This window comes from Balaenoptera borealis (genome assembly GCF_965194805.1).
Source record: "Balaenoptera borealis genome assembly, chromosome: 9".
Classification (NCBI taxonomy): Eukaryota; Metazoa; Chordata; class Mammalia; order Artiodactyla; family Balaenopteridae; genus Balaenoptera; species Balaenoptera borealis.
The window spans coordinates 112660234-112680407 of NC_138873.1; the positions used below are offsets into that span (position 1 = coordinate 112660234).

Genomic DNA, 20174 nt, shown 5'->3' on the forward strand with positions numbered 1-20174 from the left:
ATTATATACTATATTAGCCATGGATTTTTCATGTATGTCATTTATCAGGTTGAGGAAGTTTGGATTTTTTCAGATTCTTTTCTGCCTCTCTTAAGATGATCAGGTGGTTCGTTTGGTGTATGTATGTATGTATGTATTTTTACTTTATTCTACTAATATGATGTATTACATTCATTGATTTTCACTTGTTGAACCAAACTTGCATTCTTGGCATAAATCCCCCTTGGTCTTGGTGTTTAATCCTTTTCATATACTGCTTGTTTTGATTTGCCAGTATTTTATTGAGGATTTTGGGGTTCATATTCATATGGTGTATTGGCCTATAGTTTTCTTTTCTTGTGATATCCTGGTCTGGTTTTCCTATCGGGAAAACACTGGCCTAAAATAGTTAGTTAGGAATGGTTCCCTGTCCCCTATTTTTTGGAAGTTTCATTAATTTTCTCTATACCTTCTCTTTTCTATTTAATTGACTTTTTCACTCAAATCTGTATTATTTCTTTCTTTTGGTTAGTTTGATTGTCTTTCCCAGTTTCTTAAGAAGGAAGATTAGGTAATGGATTTATGGGGTTTTTTTTATTGTAAGCGTGTACATCTATAAATTTCCCTTTTGCTATTGTTAAATCCCATAAGTTTTGATATGTTTTCTTTTCATTTTTATTCATCTCAAATAATTTTCTAGTATCTCTGATTTCTTCCTTCACTTATTAGTTATATAGGAATGCATTGTTTAATTTCCACATGTTTATGAATTTCCAAAATATCCTTCTGTTATTGATTTCTAATTTTAGTCCATTGTGGTTGGGGAACATACATTGTAAGATTTATATCCTATTAAGTTTTTGAGGCTTTTTTATGGCCTTGATATGATCTATACTGCAGAATGCTCCATATGCACTAGAGAAGAATGTATAATCAACTGTTCTTCAGTAGAGTGTTCTATAGATGTCTGTTAGGTCTAGCTGGTTTATAGTATCAATCAAGTCTTCTATTTCCTTGTCGATCATCTTTCTAGTTGTTCCATACATTTTTATGAGGTATAATAATAATCTTCTATTATTGTTGATATATCTATATTTCCCTTTAATTCTGTCAGTTTTTCTTTCATCTATTTGGGGACTCAGTTGTTTGTTTGTTTGTTTTACTAATTCTGCCAATCTCCGCTGCCTTTTAACTGGGGAGTTTAATAAATTTACTTTAACTAAATTACAGATAAGATTTATGCCTGTCATTTTGCTCTTTATTTTCTATATATCTCATGTCCTTTTGTTCCTCCTTTCCTCCATTTTTGTCTTCTTTTGTGTTAAATGGCTATTTTCTTGTTTACCGTTTTAATTCTCTTGTTGCTCCTTTACTATATAATTTTTAGTTTTTTTTTTTTTTTCTTTTAGTGGTTCCATTGGGAATTATCATCATCATCATCTTAATTTATAACAACCTATTCAGGTTAATACTAACTTAATTTTAGTAGTATACAAAAACTTTCTTCTAATATGTCTCTGTTCCCTACCTCCTTTAAGCTGCCTGTTCAAATCTGCCGTTGAATGCCTCTAATGATTTTAATTTTTTATTTCAGTTATTGGACTTTTCAATTCCAATGAGAAAGTGAAAGGAAGAAAAAAATAAAGGGGATGGGTCCTCATCCTACCCTCCTCATAACAGCCTGGCTAGACCAGTCAAGGCAACCACTATGGAACACCACTCTGTTTTGCTGGAAACAGAGACAAGAAGGTCCACAGGGCACCTGCCCCTTGCAGTGCAGCATTCCTTTCAGGGGCTCTAGCAGCTGTGCTGATGGTAAAGGGCATGTTTCTCAGATTGTTAGCACAGTGGACCTCACATAAGCAGCCTGAGTCAGTGACCATGAATACACTATTTACTGACACCTGTGAGACAACCTTGAGGACTCCTAGGTACACCTGGAGAGACTATGAAGTAACACAGAGGTGCAGCATATTTTGAATATTAAATATTAATGTGACATCATATATTCTCACAGACTCCCTCCACCTTTAAAGTAAATTTCATTTTTTAGAGCAGTTATAGGTGGGATCAAAACATTCAGCAATATATTTTCTGAATTGGTGTCTGCCTGCAGTAAATGCTGTGCTTCTGATTTACTATAGCTTTTAATGCAGGGTACCTATACCCTTCTCTTTAAATTCATTTTCTTATAGAATAGTTTATCATCTTTGGAGTAAAAAGCATCTCCTTTTACTTGAGTAATTACTATTTTGGGTGGTTCATCATCTCTTCCTTTATCTCTACCTTTGCATTCATTTCTGCCATTTTCTGCTTGGCTCACCAATGTTGTAGTGAAAAATGGTGAAGAAACTGGTTTACTTTGTGTAATATTTTTGCCAAAAACCTGGTCTGCCAAGGGAAAATAAAAATCCAGTCAGGGGGCCAAAGCTTAACAAGCCTAAAACAGAGGCATCAATTTTCTTGCAAAAGCGTCTGTTGCTCCTAGCAATGGGTCCATTGTCTTTTCAGACACAGACTTCACTTTCTTTTCAGATGTAGCTTTCGTTTTGCTGTCATGAAACAAAAATGATGATTCTTGTTGTAATTTGTTTGAACCAAATAGGGAAAGAGACTGTGTTTCAACCAACATTTTGTTAGTTCCATTTTGATAATTATTACTGCCACTGTTCCCATGTTTAATGTTTGCTAAATATTTCTTACAGTCTTTAAAGATAGGTGCCAGGTCAGAGCGGGTTTGTGTCACATGCTTCACTATCCAATCATGAAGAAAAAGTTTAACACAGCTGACTTCTTGTTACTAGCATTCCATTGGTATGCTTTATCCCAATAAAGACAGGAAAAGGGCCACTAGTTTTGGGATTTGAACTCTTTTTCTAACCTTTTGAAGTAATAGAATCAAAGGCTGCCTTGGTCCACGTCCCAGTCTTTGGACTATTGAGGGAAGGGGCACTAATTACTGCTCTTTCCATTTGACAGTCCTTGTGAAGGCTGAACTCCAGTGCCTTTACCAAATCCAGAAAACTGTCCTCCTCCAGAAAGTATAACCACACCGTTGAAACATTTAAAAGCCCCTTCGCTATCAGATTGAAATTTAACCTTCCTACACTTTGCTTCTTTTAATGACTATTCCTCAAGACTTCCTCACTGACCACAGAGAATGCTCCCACATCTTCTGTTTTGTCATCTTGATCCCAATTTCCATTTATTCCTTCTCTGTGATTCTTTTGGCAGGTCCAAGGTCACGATAGAGGAGCTCGAGTCTGAGGTAGATGCTGGTCTCCTGGAAGAGCGCTTGGTTGCTCCCAGTGAATTTCTAGGGCTCATGCTATTCCGAAAACTTCATGGTTATTAAGCCCAGAGTCTCAAACACTGCTTTTCCCAGGGGCCTCATTGCTATGTTCAGAGTGAGGAGGAGACCATCTCCCACTTCAGTGTAACAGTGTAATAGTGCCAAGCTCTGGGCTGCCATCTTGTAACTACGGGGGCATTTTATATTTTTTAGTTACTAAATCTGGCAACCTATACTGAGGAGCGAGATAGTTCAGGGAAAGGATGAAAGACATAGTCAAGACGTAGCGGATCGACATTCCTAGAAGGAGCTAAGAGGAGGGTCTTGTTTGTAGGGAGATATAACCAAGATTCCTGCACACTGGTGGTACCCAGGGTTCGCTTCCCCTTGAAAGCCCTAGATAAGGGAAAATCACCTGGAAAAAAAGGTATTTTTGTATACTGAACTACGTACCCTGAAAGCAACTGTTTTGAAACAGTGTTCCTGCAAGTGGCACTATTAAGTGTTTTCCCCTGAACAGAAATAAACACTCTTGGGAAAGTTTAAGTTACATTTCAAAAAATATGAGTTTGTGACTGTAAATTTTTTTTTTTTTAATATTTCCTCTGTCCCTTTTTTTTATTTTGGAAAGTTTAAACTTTATATCTACACTAGATATTCTAGAATTTACACATCATTACAGAGCAATGTTCATGAACAAATTAACTTCCAAAATTCCAAAGAGAAGGGAAAAAGAAAGGGAAAGAAGAAACAAGAGGAAGCCAGCTTAAGATAGATATAAAATTATCAATAAAAGGCTAATTATCTAACCTCTGCAAGCAAGGGAAACGGGTCAGATGAAAGAAACCCTATTTTTACAGATATACACACAAGAGAAAAAGCATTACAGTTTATTTAAACAATAACTAGGACCTTTAACTATTCCATCAAAACTTATGATTAAAAAACTGGTACTCGTTAATCACCAAAGTAGGAAAACTTGAGGGATGGATCTCTTAAGTTAAAAACTAACCTCTTTCACATGTAGCTGTCCAGTTTTCCCCAAACCACTTAGAGACTGTCTTTTATCCATCGTATATTCTTGCCTCCTTTGTCATAGACGAATTGACCATATGTGTGTGGGTTTATTTCTGGAATCTCTATTCCATTCCATTGATCTATTTGTCTGTTTTTGTGCCAATACTATGCTGTTTTGATTAGTGTGGCTTTGTAGTGTATTCTGAAGTCAGGGAGATTGATACCTCTGGTTTTGTTCTTTTTCCTTAAGATTGCTTTGGTTATTTGAGGTCTTTTGTGGTTGCATTATTTGTTCTAATATTTGTTCTAGTATTTGTGGTAGTATTATTTGTTCTAGTTCTGTGAAAAATATCATGGGTATTGATATTTCACTTATATGTGGAATCTAAAAAATAAAACAAACAAATGAATATAATAAAAAAGAAACAGACTCAAAGATACTGAGAACAAACTAGTGTTTCCCAGTGGGGAAAGGGGTTGGAGGGAGAGGTAAGGTAGAGGAAGGAAATTAAGAGGTACAAAGACTCGGTATAAAATAAATAAGATACAAGGATGTAATAAATAAGATACAAGGATGTACATGGGGAATATAGCCAATATTTTATAACTTTAAATGGAGTATAAACTATAAAACTATCAAATCACTATGTTGTACATTTGAAACTAATATAATATTGTAAAACAATTATAATTCAATTTTTTTAAAAAGTAACATCTTGTTTGGACACACAAGTCAGAGAATCTCCTCCCAAGGTTTTCTTCCCACTTGCATCTTGTTCATGTCAGAAATTCCCTGAAATGGCCACAGTAATTCTAAAACCTTCTTGGTGAAATAGGCTGATGAGAGAAATATTCACATGAATGAAAGCGTGAAGGCAGCACATGTGTGCCCCAGAGTGTCAAAGAAGACCTCATGAGAACTGCAACACTTGGTGAGAATCTGGCCAATCAGCAAGTCTCACAGGCTTCAGACTTCCAGCTCACAGACCCGTGGATTTGCTCTTGTTACTCAGGCGTCCATTTGGACGAATTCTGCTGAGGGTCACCAAAAACCTGATGAGTTTTTCCTTCCATCTTGACTTTTTATCTTGAGAGCTTGGCATTGATCCAGATAGACTGTTCACTCTGGTTTTCTGCTGTTGATCCACTTTGAGCCTGGAGTTTTCTTTATACAGTTGACCCTTGAACAACACAGGTTTGAATTGCATGGGTCCACTTATATGTGAATTCTTTCGAGTGAACATATTGGATTTTTTTTTTTTTAGATTTGTGACAATTTGAAAAAACTTCAGGAAGAATTGCATAGCCTTTCAGCCAAGTTCACAAATTATCTCTTTCATTTCACCATTTCCTCAGACATTTCCTCCATATGGTCAGTTCTGGAACCTGGGAAGTCCGAGATCAAGGTGCCAACAGATTCGGTTCTTGGTGAAGGCCCTCTTCCTGCCTTATAGATGGCCACCTTCTTGCTGTGTCCTCAGGTGATGACAGAAACAGGAAGCTCTGGTCTATCTTCCTCTTCTTATAACAGAAATCCCATCATGATGACTCCATCCTCATGACCTCACCTAAACCCAATTACCTCCCAAAGACCTCACTTCCTAGCACCATCACATTTCCTTAGGGCTTCAATACATGAATTCTGGGGGGACACCAGCATTCAGTACTTAACAGTAGGTATTTTAACCAAGTCCTCTGAAATTGGGGAAAGGATGGGAGAAGGTAGGGCCTGGGTATTCCTCTGTAAGTCTCCCATGATATATGTCTGAAGCAAGGTCCTGGAGCAACACCCCACCGTGTTGTGACTGTAAATTTTAACCTGTGACAGTTGCCTCTTTGAGATGTGTTGCCAGTGCCAAGATATATTATCAGGGTTGCATATAGCAAGAGAATGGGGACAGGGGCACCCCTCACACAGCAAAGGATAGTGCCTTTGCTTCTGTGACAGTGACCACCGCAGTTCCCTGAATACTAACCCACCTCTTCCCCAGAAGAGCCAGGGATAGCAAGACTTGTGTTCATAATTTCTTTCTTTAAAAAAAAAAAAAGAATTATCTTATCAAAATAATATCCCTCTTTTTAATGAGAAAAAGTAAATAGTCCTAAAATCTTATTTAAAAGAAAAAATAGCAATACCTTGCCTCACAATTCCTCATCCAGACCCCCACTACCTAAAATTTAACTGAGACCTTTTCTTTGCCATTTGCTCCTATTCTGACTACAAGTTTATACCTTTTCTGTTCTTCTACACTCATTCAAGTGGGGTTTGTGGAAGATTTTCAGATAAATACGTGTGTCTTCAATACGAAGTCTAGAAGTCTGATTTTCTTTATAATTCTTCACGGTGACTAGCACAGTGATCTATCCAAAAGGGCAAATCAGTAAACAAAACTGAATGTTACTGAGCACATAGAAGCAAACAGCTGCTCTGAAAAACAGAAACTGGCAAATTCCCATTGGTAAATCTGTTTTTAGTGATGACCAAATACCTGTGGTCTGGATCTGCTGCACATCAGTGTTCTTGTAGTTCTTCAACCACGTGTAAACAGTCTCCAAAGTTATTTGGAGATCCACAAGAGCATCAGAGCACATGCATGAAATCGGTGGCCACTGCCAGTTTTTCAATGCCATGTCCCTCTCTTTTACTAGGCAATAGAGTCATAAGTTCTTTCCTCTGTGTGCTCATGGAGAGAGCGATTTCTGGTGTCTTTTCCTCTTCTTATGAAAACTTCTTATGAGGACACAATCCCTGTGGAATTAGGGCCACATTTAACCTCATTTAAATGACCTCATTTAATCTTAAATACCTCCATATAAAGCCCTATCTCAAAATACGGTCAAATTGGGGGTTAAGGACTTCAACATACGAATGGGGATAGGCACAATTCAGTTCATAACAAACAAAAATCATCTAAATAAATATTCAGTGGTTACATGTTATTAGTATATTAAAAAGTACATTTAATGCTCAGGGGAAGGTCTGGGAAAGTTGAAAGCAGGAGTTAAACAAAGACACAAATTTTCAGTTTTCCCTCAATTTCACTTGAAAATAAAAGCATGACTTTAAATATGTCATTGCAAGGCAGGGGAACCAGCTCTATAAATCAGGATATTACATTACAGTTAGTAAATACCTCTTCTAAAAGGAGGTATCCTTATCAGTTGCTACCTAGTTTATAGAAATTTACTAAAAATAGGGTCCCATGATCCAGGGACAACTTCCCCAGGGGAGCAAATGTCACGCCTCAGGCTGTTGCAACATCACACTGGCCTCTGCTGCCGCAGGCTCACCCGACATTCCGTACCCCTTCCCCCCACCCCGGCCTGAGTGAACCAGAGACCCCTAATCAGCTGTAACCTTAACCCCCTCCTGTCTGAGCAAGGAACAGACGCCCTCAGGCGACCTACACGCAGAGGCAGGACCAAATCCAAAGCTGAACCCCAGGAGCTGTGCGAACAAAGAAGAGAAAGGGAAATCTCTCCATGTAGCTCCAGGAGCAGCAGATTAAATCCCCACAATTAACTTGATGTACCTGCATCTCTGGAATACCTGAACAGACGATGAATCATCCCAAAATTGATGCAGTGGACTTTGGGAGCAACTGTAGACTTGGGGTTTGCTTTCTGCATCTAATTTGTTTCTGGTTTTATGTTTACCTTAGTTTAGTATTTAGAGCGTATTACCATTGGTAGATTTGTTTATTGATTTGGTTGCTCTCTTCCTTTTTTTTTTAATATATATATATTTTTTTTTTTTTTTCCTTTTTCTCCTTTTGCGAGTGTGTATGTGTATGCTCCTTTGTGTGATTTTGTCTGTATAGCTTTGCTTTTACTATTTGTCTTAGGGTTCTGTTTGTCCATTTTTTGTTAGTTTGTTTGTTTGTTTTAGTATAATTTTTAGCGCTTGTTATCATTGGTGGATTTGTTTTTTTGGTTTGGTTGCTCTCTCTTCTTTTTTTCTTTTTAATAATTCTTTTATTTTTTATTTTAATAACTTTATTTTATTTCATCTATTTATTCTTTCTTTCTTTCTTTCTTTTTTCTCCCTTTTCTTCTGAGCCAGGTGGCTGACAGTGTCTTGGTGCTCCAGCAGGTGTCAGGCCTGAGCCTCTTAGGTGGGAGAGCCGAGTTCAGGACATTGGTCCACCAGAGACCTCCCAGCCCCATGTAATATCAAATGGCAAAAGCTCAGCCAGAGATCTCCATTGCACGCTAAGACCCAGCTCCACTCAACGACCAGCAAGCCACAGTGCTGAACACCCTATGCCAAACAACTAGCAAGACAGGAACACATCCCCACCCATTAGCAGAGAGGCTGCCTAAAATCATAATAAGGCCACAGACACCCCAAAACACACCACCGGACGCAGTCCTGCCCACCAGAAAGACAAGATCCAGCCTTATCCACTAGAACACAGGCACCAGTCCCCTCCATCAGGAAGCCTACACAACCCACTGAACCAACCTTAGCCACTGGGGGCAGACACCAAAAACAACGGGAACTACTAACCTGCAGCCTTCAGAAAGAAGACCCCAAACACAGTAAGTTAAGCAAAATGAGAAGATAGAGAAATACACAGCAGATAAAGGAGCAAGGTAAAAACCCACCAGACCAAACAAATGAAGAGGAAAGAGGCAGTCTACCTGAAAAAGAATTCAGAGTAATGATAGTAAAGATGATCCAAAATCTTGGAAAGAGAATAGAGAAAATACAAGAAATGTTTAACAAGGACCTAGAAGAACTAAAGAGCAAACAAACAATGATGAACAACACAATAAATGAAATTTAAAATTCTCTAGAAGGAATCAATAGCAGAATAACTGAGGCAGAAGAATGGATAAGTGACCTGGAAGATAAAAGAGTTGAAATAACTACTGCAGAGCAGAATAAAGAAAAAAGAATGAAAAGAATTGGAGAGTCTCAGAGGCCTCTGGGACAACATTATACACCCCAACATTCAAATGATAGGGGTCCCAGAAGAAGAAGAGAAAAAGAAAGGGACTGAGAAAATATTTGAAGAGATTATAGTTGAAAACTTCCCTAATATGGGAAAGGAAATAGTCAGTCAAGTCCAGGAAGCACAGAGAGTCCCATAAAGGATAAATCCAAGGAGAAACACGCCAAGACACATATTAATCAAACTATCAACAATTAAATACAAAGAAAAAATATTAAAAGCGGCAAGGGAAAAGCAGCAAATAACATACAAGGGAATCCCCATAAGGTTAAATGATCTTTCAGCAGAAACTCTGCAAGCCAGGAGGGAGTGGCAGGACATAGTTAAAGTGATGAAAGAGAAAAACCTACAACCAAGATTACTCTACCCAGCAAGGATCTCATTCAGATTCAATGGAGAAATTAAAACCTTTACAGACAAGCAAAAGCTAAGAGAATTCACCACCACCAAACCAGCTTTACAACAAATCCTAAAGGAACTTCTCTAGGCAGGAAACACAAGAGAAGGAAAAGACTTACAATAACAAACTCAAAACAATTTATAAAATGGTAATAGGAACACACATATCAATAACTACCTTAAATGTGAATGGATTAAATGCTCCCCCCAAAAGACATAGACTGGCTGTATGGAGACAGAAACAAGAGCCATATATATGCGGTCTACAAGAGACCCACTTCAGACCTAGGGACACATACAGATTGAAAGTGAGGGGATGGAAAAGACATTCTATGCAAATGGAAATCAAAAGAAAGCTGGAGTAGCAATTCTCATATCAGACAAAATAGACTTTAAAATAAAGACTATTACAAGAGACAAAGAAGGACACTACATAATGATCAAGGGATCGATCCAAGAAGAAGATGTAACACTTGTAAATATTTATGCACCCAACATAGGAGCACCTCAACACAAAAGGCAAATGCTAACAGCCATAAAAGGGGAAATCGACAGTAACACAATCATAGTGGGGGACTTTAACACCCCACTTTCACCAATGGACAGATCATCCAAAATGAAAATAAATAAGGACACACAAGCTTTAAATGATACATTAAACAAGATGGACTTAATTGATATTTATAGGACATTCCATACAAAAACAACAGAATACACTTTCTTCTCAAGTGCTCACGGAACATTCTCCAGGATAGAGAATATTGGGCATATACCCTGAGAAAGCCATAATTCAAAAAGAGACATGTACCACAATGTTCTTTGCAGCACTATTTACAATAGCCAGGACATGGAAGCAACCTAAGTGTCCATCGACAGACGAATGGATAAAGAAGATGTGGCACATATATACAATGGAATATTACTCCACCATAAAAAGAAACAAAATTGAGTTATTTGTAGTGAGGTGGATGGACCTAGAGACTATCATACAGAGTGAAGTAAGTCAGAAAGAGAAAAACAAATATCATATGCTAATACATATATATGGAATCTAAAAAAAAAAAAAATTGGTTCTGAAGAACCTAGGGGTAGGACAGGAATAAAGACGCAGACGTAGAGAATGGACTTGAGGACACGGGTAGGGGGAAGGGTAAGCTGTGACAAAGTGAGAGAGTAGCATGGACATATATACACTACCAAATGTAAAACAGCTAGTGGGAAGCAGCCGCATAGCACAGGGAGATCAGCTTGGTGCTTTGTGACCACCTAGAGGGGTGGGAGAGGGAGGGTGGGAGGGAGACGCAAGAGGGAGGAGATATAGGGATATATGTATATGTATAGCTGATTCACTTTGTTATACAGCAGAAAGTAACACACCATTGTAAAGCAATTATACTCCAATACAGATGTTAGGAAAAAAAAAAACGCCCAGGAGAGAGATCCAGTTTATTCACAGTTTTGCAAGAGTCTGAACCTCAGTGTGTGACTTTTAACATATGATAATGTTTTGATGAATATAGTAATTTGTGAAACTTTGAACTATTAACTTTGAAAAATAAGAGACTGAACAGAAGCATGGTCTATGAATCATTTTTCACAGATTTTTCTTTCAGTCACTGTTAGCCAGTTTTCCCTCTTTTATCATAAATACGTGTGTCCATCATGGCAGGAAGTTCTCGTGGGAGTTCAGAAAAATTTTAAATTCAATGCCTGTGGATTCACTCATTTAAAAGTCTGTATTGAGAGCGTATTTGGTGCTTGTGCTTGGTGCTGGGACAGAGCAGGAAGAAGCCGACATTCATGATCTTTGCCCCCAGGTATCCCGGTCTATGGATACTTCAGAGTTAGAGCTGATTGTCCACTGAGACACACTCAAACTGGCTGTTTATGATCAACTTCCATTCTGATTGGCCAGTGATCTATTTTGATGGGCTAGTGTCTATGCCATAAAAGGTGCCTAAATATTCTGAATATCTCCCTGATGATAATGTTATAGCAAGTATTCAGCTTAAATTTTCAAACGATATTATTTCAGTGATACGTGTGTGTGTGCATACACTTGATTTCACTTTATAGTAATATAAAAATTCTGAATATCATTTGACAGATTTTACAACTCCAAAGTAGACAAAATAAGCCAGTATGAAGCCAACTGACCCTATTCTTGGGTGTTGTATGCCCTTTGTATGCCTACAAAGAGCACCATCTCTTCACGCTACTAAACAGTCCTGACTAATCGAAGCAGCATTATATATGAAGCAGGGGCTGCAATAATGAAGGAGAGGCTTAACCCAAGTCTCAGTTCTGAGAACTTGCACACATCATCACCTCTGTAAGTGAAAGCCTCCTTACCTCTAAAATAGAATCAAACAACATGACCTCATCTTTTCCAAAAGGCTGCTGTGAGAGGCAGGCGAGAAGGTAACACAAATGTAAGGTCTTATTTTTTCATTTTGTTTCCACTGGCTTTTAAAATCCAATCCATGAACTTTTCTTACTTTTAGGGATAGTGGTGCTTAAACCAATTCTCTTTGGTTCACTTGGGTTCACTGTTTACACTGAAGAGAAAGTACCTACAGCAGAATTCTTAAGAAGTTGGCCCTGATAACTGGCTGTTTCCTCATTTTTCTCCTGTTAAGCTGAACTTCTTGGACCATCTTCTATACTGAAGAAACCTAGCGTCATTATCCCTACCTCCACGTGTTCAAGTCTCTTTCAAATACACTTTCCCCAGTATATGACGCGAAGTGACTGGAAGCATATCGCATTTTTATTTCATACAACATAGCAAACATTGGATTTTTTAAACTGTCACAATGGCTGCACATGGGAGGTAAACATAAAGTGAATTTTGTTATAGCCCCTCTGTCAGAGAATTATTTTTACACTTAATAAAAAGGGGAATTTTATGAGAGGTTTTGAAATCTGTTGTACAGTGTGAGCTAGAAACACAAAGGCCACATAACTAACTGCAAATGTGAGAAGTGGCTGAGGGTGGAAGTGGGGACAAAGGGTAAGCGTTCTGTGTGGGAAGCAACCTGTTCTCCTGGATTTAGCCTAAGTTGTAACTGTGATTTTTTAAATTTACACAGACTTTGCCAATCTTATAAAGAATCCAAAGGCATACTGAGTCATGATAAAAATAGCAAATCATATCTGGCCACCTCCATTGTAAAGTGGGGGTGGTATCCAAGAAAGGGGAGTCCATGCCAGCACCTGTGGGTCAGGTGACTTCAGAGAGCCTGACCGCATGGAAAAGTAGCTCTTGTGTCTGCTAGACAACTGAGGAAGGCAAAGTATTCAGGACTAGCATTATTTTTGCTTAAAGATTCCAAGAGGGAGAGATAGACTATACTGAAAATAATGGCATTCTGAAAAGTCACAGGTGGTTTCAGAAACTCATGGCAGTCCCTCTACCCAGAGCCTTTACCAAAATGTCAAGGCTGCGAGGACTTGGGAAATTTGGTTGCTGGTTGAGTAGCTGTTTCCCAGAGACAATTCTATACCAAGAAAGGAGAAGTACATGTTTGATGAGCCCTAGTCATCTCTGCCACAGCTAAATCTTTGGCTTTAAAACGTTTGGGTAAACAATTTGCATACAATTTTCAAACTGAGCTGTGTATGAAATCTTGAACGATATTATTTCCTTGAGTGATTTTTATGATAAATCTAAAGTTGAGGTTTCATTTTAAATGGATGAAGGGTAGAACCCAGCTTCCAGTATAATCTTTGATTGCATTGCTAATCAAAGTGAGATTATTAATTTAGGGAGTGTTGCATTACGCATGGTTTTTGAGGAGGAGCCAGCTGAGATTGCTTCATCTTTGGTCTCGGCCGCGTCCCAAGTTGCTGACTCTCCTTTTGTGGCCAATGAGTTCTTATGACAATCACCAATCTCACTGATCCAATAATTTTTCTCTCTTGAAAGACATTCCTTATGCTACCTAGTGAGCAAGATTACTGCTGCCTAAGAAAACAAGACTCCCAGTAGATTAAAAATCATAAAATGTATAGAAATTGGGGGGATTTGAGCTGGGGCAGAATCCAGATGGTTTAGACTGGTATGACGGATTTTGCATGCTTGGTTTTAGTTACTATTACCACTAATAGCCATATCATCAAACCACTCAAGCCTAAAAACATCATATGGTAAAATCACTCAGTTTTCACTTAAATGACAAATGGAAGAGTTTATATGTACACTAAAAACCCATAAGTGACAAGGAATATGTCAAAGAAGGACATATACTCATTTTCCTATGTGACCATTTTTCGGTTAAGTAGAATTCTAAACATGAAAATAATTTATATACGGATTAGGAAAATAAAGCTTGTAACTTACTCTCATGTTAGGTGAAGTTTTGAATTTTAAAAAGGGCATGAGATGTTAGTAATCAACATTACAGAGGCCAGAGGATGAACATCTGAATGGGAGCAGGGGCTGGTACTTCTATGTAAAGAAACACATCTAGAATATCTCTTATATTCATGAGGAGTCTATGATTATTACTGTTACAAAAGAAAAAGAAAAAGACACAACATTTTGCTTACAATGTGAATTCATGAATTCAGCTTGTGTGTCCTACTCTGAATGCATAGGCATAAGCTATCAAACAGCAATAGATTTACTGAACCAAAAAATGAGATAAAAAGTTATTTTAAAATACTTAACCTCGGTTCAGGATTTCAGATTATACTTCGGTAAAAACAATTATTTTAATAAGAACCTTTGGCTTCTACTATCAATAAGTATTTTGTAATACATAGATATATATAAAGGTTAACTTTAAATTTATTGTATATTTTTTAATTCAGTCTAGGAATATATTTTGGCATCTATAAAAAAGTTTTGAATTCAAATTTAAATACTTTATTGTCAGAAAGGTCAGTAAATTCACTGAATGAAAAAAGCCTACTATAACTTTATTAAACCTTCAGTGTTTGGTAAATTCCACATAAATCAGACTAAAAGCAGTGATCACATTTCAGCATTCTACCTTATGACAGTATAAATACGCCACAGATCAAGATCTTTAGGTAAAGGATGTTTTCTGATGAGAAAAAAAGTGGAAATTCAAAAGGATAAGCAAATTAGCTTGAAAAATATTTTTACACACAACCATAATAAAACTTTAGAATAAAAATCAAGTTATTTTTTTTAGAAAATACAGTTATGAAAATAAAATTTTCTTACATATTCCCTATGGATATTTTTAAATTATTTTAAATGTAAGAATTTGTGTCTGGTTAACAGCTTAGAAGTATATATTTGTTTACAACTGTATAGTCATATTCAGCAGAAAATGGCAACTAAATATGAAGAGTCATAAAATGAAAGCTATATTTTTCCCTCAGCTTATTTTAGTTTTTGGATTTATTCTGGTGCATGGTCAAACGTCCTAAATCATTGCTGGGGTATTAGGTTCCCAGAGCTGCTATAACAAAATACCACAAACTGGGTGGATTAAACAGACATTTACAGCCACACAGCCTGGTGGCTAGAAGTCCAAGATGAAGGTGTAGGCAGGGTTGGTTTCTTCTGAGGGCTGTGAGGGAAGGACCTATTCCATGCCTCCCTCCTTGGCTTGTAGATGGCCGTTTTCATGTCCCTATGGCTTTCCCCCTGTATGTGGGTCCATCTCCAAATTTCTCTTTATAAGGAAAACAGTCATATTGGATCAGGGCCCATAATCACCTCATTTTAACTTGGTAAAAACCCTATCTCTAAATAAGGTCACATTCTGAGGTACTAGGGTTAGGACTTCAGCATATGAATGGGGGAGCACACTACAGCCCATCACAACTATAAATCTCCGTAATCATGGTATCGTCGGAGGACATATGATTGAGGCAGGTATATATATATATATATATATATATATATGATTGAGACAGGTATATATATATATATATGATTGAGGCAGGTATATATATATATATATATGATTGAGGCAGGTATATATATATATGTATATATATATATGATTGAGGCAGGTATATATATATATGTATATATATATATGATTGAGGCAGGTATATATATATATATATACATATATATATATATATATGTCATCTTTCCAACTCTTGTGGAAGCAGAGAGTCTTTCTATCCAGGGGAGAGCACTGACAGCCTTCTCAGTTTTCACTACCACAAAGTAGTCAAAACTCCTGCTTCTCTGGCTTCCCAAAGTGAACGTGTTGTTTGACAATGAGTGGTATATTATGTCTGCAATCCAGAATGAGTGCTTTGTGAACATTCATTTAAGGATTCTAATGCTACTCTTGAATCAAATGAGTCATTAAAGGTCTACTTGAGAGCTCTCCATACCAAATAAATACATTAACATTTGTTACACTAACTCCTTGCAGGGGGTTGATCACAGACTTACAATGTAGTTTTAGCCCTTGGAGTTTATCAAGGTGAATGTTGGAAATAAACCTTTGAATTCTGATTCTACATTTACTGTAAAACTACTGTTGTCCATTTTTTTTTAAGTTTGGTAATTAGGAACAGAATTGTCTTTCTCAATAGCCATCCTGTTCTCCCTTCTCTGATTATGAAAATATGTAACTTAAAATGCTACCTTTTTGGCCTTTGTGACTGTTATCAGAATTGATGCTGTCAGAGGAATTATGGAGCATAATTATTTTTCTCCTCTTAGATGCATTATTTTCTTTTAAAAATATTCCACATTTAATCTGTGTGTGTGTGTGTGTGTGTGTGTCTGTGCACATTTACCCATGCATGTGTGTGTGTGTCTCTTCTTTGGCAAGATTTTCCTTAAAAATTTTGTAAATACATGAGGGGAAAGTGAGTCAATAACTTAAAATTTAATATCACAAGAAAAAACCAAACTACCTTCTTGTTTCTTATACTGTCTATTAATCTACACCACCACCTATGATGACACCATTACTCTCAGTAACTAAGGAGAATTAAGCCAATTTTATCTGTCCACAAGCAGAATGGTTCTTAGAGTCTATAAATGTCAGTTATTCCAACTGCATCACATGATTAATATGCCAACACTGAATGGTTTAAGTAGATGTCACAACTGAAATATTACAGGAATCTTAGCTCCTGCTACTGAGCCATTAAATATCACCTGTTGTCTTAGTACCATATGATTTATCAAGGACTTAAATAAAATTAAGTCTCTAATAGTACTTTCAGTAGATTTAAAGTTGAGGTTACACTTCTCCAATGCCTGGACATTTGTGTTAATTTAAAAATTACTCATAGCTATAAGAGCATTCTATATCAATTCTACAAACAAATTCAGAGGCAGCAAATTTAAATCATATTTCTTCTTTAATATGTTTTATAAAGTTAATTTTGTTTGCTTTGACCTGTGATATCACCAAAATCTGGTGAACAATTGAGACTAAACAACATTCTAGGAATGTACATTTATAAGTTGGGTAACACTTGAACAAATTCTTTAATTTCTCTATCAAGATCTCCCATATCAGATCATTACACGTTCACATCAGGGTTGTTTCATTATTGAGTTGTATATCCCATCTCAATAATTGATACATAACTCTTAGAGATATTAAATTGCCAATTGGATAATAACCATGGGATTCTTATTTCCCCACTTCTAAGAAACTGTTTGGTATCTAGGGTATTTTTTTTATTATATAGCTGATAGGATCAATCAAAGTATTATTTTAATTCACAGATTTTCTAGATCAGTTGCCGCTTTCTATCTTGTCTGTAAGAGTTTTGTGTAACAAAGACTATTAATTCAGAGTCCTTGCTTACCTGAAAAGTTCCTTCATTTCACGAGAAAACCCCATTATCCAACAACTCCTCCCACTAATTGGTCTTAAAACCATTCTATCTTCTGGGCCTGTGTTTCAATAATTCAGCAGCATTTTTTGTTCATGATAAAGAGTATGCTTTTATTTTTCATTATAATGTGGTTCCAGACCACGGCCTGTCTTGTCCTCAAAATCACCTGTTCACTTTCCAGGGGGCAGCCTCTGAGTATTTAATCCAAGTAGAGGGATCGGTTGGGATTGTGATGCCTAGAAATGAGGCAGATAAGTGTGTGCAGGGAGGAGACACCCATACTTTCAACAAAATATATTAATGAATTCTTTGTGGATTCCACAATGTTCTTTTCTAAAAATAGATGTAATATTCCAAGTTTCAGTAGAAAGTCTGAAAGTCTAAATTAGAGTGTGAAACTTTCCACTCTTCAAGTTATAGAATCACGTATTTTCCAAGCCATTCATAACAGTTTGTACCAAAATGAAATGTGTTGATTACATCGGAGCCTTCTAGAACAAAATATCTATGCCAAATTGTAGAGGAAAAAGTAACCAAGATCCATGAACTAAATATCTGAATTTTTAGAAGTTAATATATCATGTTATCTGCAGTTCAGAAGTTTCAATTTGTCAAAATTGGAGGAATCTTGTTGGGTTGCTGAATGGCAATGCCACACTTTATTCCATATAGACAATAGTTTGTTTATATGCATACATTATTATATTTTCATATACTTACTATAAATAATGTCATAAATTATGTATACCATTTTATATGTATACATTTCTGTAGAACAAGTACCTTTACACTTGTAACCAAAGGGATAAAATTATCCGTGTTTATTTTTAAAGTATATTTCAGTATTTGTGGGACTTAATACCAGAGATTTTGTCTAAATAGATAGCTGGATGATAATTCAATATTACTTTTCAACAACGGTTTTTTAACTAAATTACAAAGTTCATCTTCTCTATATCTATAGTAGCTATGAAAAACCTCTCATTTCCCTTCTCTTTTTCCAGGAGAAAACTGGTACTGATGTGTTAAGAAAAAGAAGTAAACAACCTTTAGATATTATAAGTGGTAGCAACAAGAGAACGTTGTCAGAGCTTTAGAAATTCAACTTCATAATCCCATAACATACATTGTAGATATATTTGGTGATGAGACCATCTGCAACTCTTGGTGCTAACAGGAAACATCCTTACATGACAGATTTAGGGTATTTTTTAAAGTATTTTAATCTCATTTTATCCACCCAGAATGTCAGTTCTGCTCTCCAAAGAAATTTAACAGTTACTCTATGTAATGTTTGCATTAAGAGGTGCTAAAAAACAATCATAAGTAGATGTTGCATAGTTTCCAGGCAGCTAAACACAGAGTGTAAGGATGTACAGAAAATATTCAGTTGTTAATTTACCTCATGAATATTATTATTAAAATACAAATATTTTTTATTCTTCAAGTAACATAAATTTATAGGATTGATAACGTGCTACAGTAATTTGCAGTCAAGTTTCTGTTGGACAAATAGCCTACATTTATAAAGTTTTTAAACTTATTATCTGTTAGAAATTATACTAAGATGCCATCATGGGTCCTATAACTCAATAAGTTAGAATGGCCATCATGAGATGATATCTCAGTGTGGTTTTGATTTGCAGTTCCCTAATGATTAGTGATTTTGAGTATTTTTTGTACCTGTTGGCTATCTGGATGTCTTCCTTGGAAAAATGTCTATTTAGATCTTCTGCCCGTTTTAAAATTAGATTGTTTTCTTATTATTGTGTTTTGTGAATTCATTATATGTTTTGGATATTAACCCATTATTAGATATATGATTTGCAACTATTATCTCCCATTTGGTAGGTTGCTTTTTCATGTGGTTAATGGTTTCCTTTTCTGTTCAGAAGCTTTTTACTTTGACGCAGTCCCACTTATTTTTGCTTTTGTTGTTTTGCAAAAAATCGTAGCTAAGATTGATATCAAAAAGCCTACCACCTGTTTTCTTCCAGGATTTTTATGTTTCAGGTCCTACATTCAAGTCTTTAATCCATTTTGAGTTGATTTTTGTGTATGGTGTAAGATAGTGATCCAGTTTCATTCTTTTACACGTGGCTGTCTAGTTTGCCCAACACCATTCGTTGTACAGTTTTGATTCCTTTATCATAAATTAATTGACCATATATGTATGGGTTTACTGCTGTCCTCTTTTTTTGTTTCAATTGATATATATGTCTGTTTTATGCCAATACCATACTCCTTGGACTGCGATAGCTTTGTTGTATAGTTTGAAATCAGGAAGCATGATGCCTTCAACTTTGTTCTTCTTTCTCAAGATTGTTTTGGCTATTCAGAGTCTTTTGTGGTTCCATACAAATTTTAGGATTGTTTGTTCTATTTCTGTGAAAAATGCCATTGGAATTTTGATAACAATTGTATTGAATCTGAAGATTGTTTTGGGCAGTATGGACATTTTAACAATGTTAATTCTTCCAATCCATGAGCATGGGACATCATTCCATTCATTTGTATCATCTTTAATTTCTTTCATCAATGTCATATAGTTTTCAGTGTACAGGTCATTATTAGTGTATAGAAATGCAAAGAAAACTTAATATGTTGATTTTGTATCCTGCAACTTTACCAAATTCATGTATTAGTTCTAACAGTTTTTGGTGGATTCTTTAGGGTTTTCTATAATGTAGTATCATGTTATCTGCAAATAGTGATGGTTTTACTACTTT

General features: G+C 36.3%; 1 pseudogene across 1 annotated transcript; it reads right to left on the bottom strand.

Moving 5' to 3' along the window:
• Positions 1–546: 546 nt before the first annotated feature.
• Positions 547–6919, bottom strand: LOC309635182 (nuclear pore complex protein Nup50 pseudogene; annotated as a pseudogene). Its single transcript has 3 exons — positions 6778–6919; positions 2861–3058; positions 547–2772 (listed from the first exon to the last, which is right to left on the bottom strand). The product of its transcript is annotated as a nuclear pore complex protein Nup50 pseudogene (transcript).
• Positions 6920–20174: the final 13255 nt, after the last annotated feature.